Source organism: Chiloscyllium plagiosum, unplaced genomic scaffold, assembly GCF_004010195.1.
Source record: "Chiloscyllium plagiosum isolate BGI_BamShark_2017 unplaced genomic scaffold, ASM401019v2 scaf_4711, whole genome shotgun sequence".
Lineage (NCBI taxonomy): Eukaryota > Metazoa > Chordata > Chondrichthyes > Orectolobiformes > Hemiscylliidae > Chiloscyllium > Chiloscyllium plagiosum.
In genome coordinates this window covers 16,658-18,905 of record NW_025211457.1, presented here as the reverse complement: position 1 = coordinate 18,905, position 2,248 = coordinate 16,658, and positions in this window count along the sequence as shown.

The window sequence follows — 2,248 nt, the reverse complement described above, 5'->3', positions numbered from 1 at the left end:
GACCCACACTATCCTGGGGAGAATATGGGCACTCCATAATGGCCGTTGATCAAGGCTGGACTCCAACCTTGTACCTGATGCTGTGAAACAGCAGTGCTACAGTCACAATTTAAATTAAAACAGATGATACCTGCTCATTGTCACATTGCTATTTGTGGAGACTTATGCCCAGAGAGACATCCCGAGGTTCAGAAAGTGGCAATATAAATTCAGTCAACTCCAGCCCAGTTAGTGTGATTAACAGCCACACATCAATACTCCAACAGTGTCATCATGTACAAGGCCCAGTCCTGACTCTGATGAACAGTAACTGCAGACTCAGAGTCCTGCAGTGATGTGTGAACTCTACCCCAAACGGAGCAGGGGGATGACCACTTACTGGTCTCTCAGTCCTTTTGAAGATGCAGCAAATCCCTTGTCGCACAGAGAGGGAAAGAGTTCCTACCTAGTGTGGCCTTGCTGTGGTCTCAGCAGGCCGGATGAATGACTGAATCCCTTCTCACACATTGAGCGTTTGAATGGCCTCTCCCCTGTGTGGCCTCACTGGGGTCTCAGGGGGGCAGGATGAATCACTGAATCCCTTCTCACACACTGAACATCTGAATGGCCTCTCCCCTGTGTAGTCTTACTGAGGTCTCGGAAGGAAGGATCCATCACTAAATCCCTTCTCGCACATTGAGCATCTGAATGGCCTCTCCCATGTGTGGGCTCAGTGGTTTCTCGGGGGAGGGATGAATCACTCAATCCCTTCTCACACACTGAGCATCTGAATGGCCTCTCCCCCTGTGTGGGCTCACTGGAGTCTCAGCAGCTGCGGCATTTGAGTGTGTCTCATCCCACACTGGGAGCAAGTCGGGGGAGGGATGAATCACTCAATCCCTTCTCACACACTGACCATCTGAATGGCCTCTCCCCCTGTGTGGGCTCACTGGAGTTTCAGCAGCTGCAGCATTTGAGTGTGTCTCATCCCACACTGGGAGCAAGTGAATGACCTTTTCCCCAGAGTGAGTTCTCTGGTGTTTCAGCTGGTTAGAGGACTGAGTGAACCCTTTCCCACACATTGCACAGGTGAATGGCCTCTCCCCAGTGGGAATGCACTGATTGCAGATGAGAGATTTGAATGAATCCTTTCTCACACATGGAGCAGGTGAAGGGTCTCAATCCTCTGTGCCCTCTCTGGTGCCTCAGCAGATTGCAAGATCGAGTAAACCCTTTCCCATACGTGAGGCAGGTGAGTGGCCTCTCCGCAGTGTGACTGTGTTGGTGAGTGTCCCACTGGGAGGGGTAGGTGAATTCCTTCTCTCCTTCCCCACATTGACACAGCCTCACGCTGGTCCTGTAATGATGGTGTCTTCCCAGATCACATGACCAGTTAAATCCTCAACCATGCGCAAACATGGGAATGGTTTCTCTGGGCTGTGAATGCTGCTTTCCCTTCCATATTACCCATAATGATCAGGACCTGTGTGATTGGGTGGCTCTCATATCGCTTTCAACTGTGAATTTCCCATCTGTGAATCCTTTGGCTGTAAAACAAGTTATCTCTGTCCTTATTGCAATAATATTGCAGGTGGAAATGAGAACAGTTCGTAATTTACTCTATTATTTGTTTCTGATCAGGATCTGATTTCTCTGCTCTCAAGGTTGACATCAGCCTGTCTCACACATTGTTTCTATCCCTTTAAATGAGAACAGCAGTGAAGGACAGTGTTCCTTTAAACAGCCAGTCTCTGCACTTGCTCGAATGGCTCAAATGAGCAACTTAAAGCTGTAGCTATGCTTTCGTGTCTCCAAGGGAATGGGGAGAAGCTGGAAAAGAGGCTGGATCACTGAGAGGAAGTGAATTTCCCAGGCTTTGGAGAAGCAAAGACAAAACTGCAGGACAGAGTCTGAGTGGGACTAAGTTTTTTTTTATTAATCGCAACTTTTGTTTTTTTTTGTCCCTTTGACTCCTAGCTCATCCCACAACGCCCAGCTCCAGCTTTCCCTTTAGTTCTCTGAACGTGGAAAATCAGATCCTGATCAGAAACAATGCAATGACCTCAGTTATGTGTCCTACTGTTATCATGATGCTGAAAGTAAGTCAGCAACATTTTAAACAACTTTGTGCACTTAACCAACAGAACTGACACCACCTCCATTACTTACACTTCTTGACCCAGGATACCAGCTTCTATGACAGTTATAATTCTTTGACCACTTGGTTAAAGCCAGGTAAGTCAGTTCCAACAACTATTAATAGATCGTA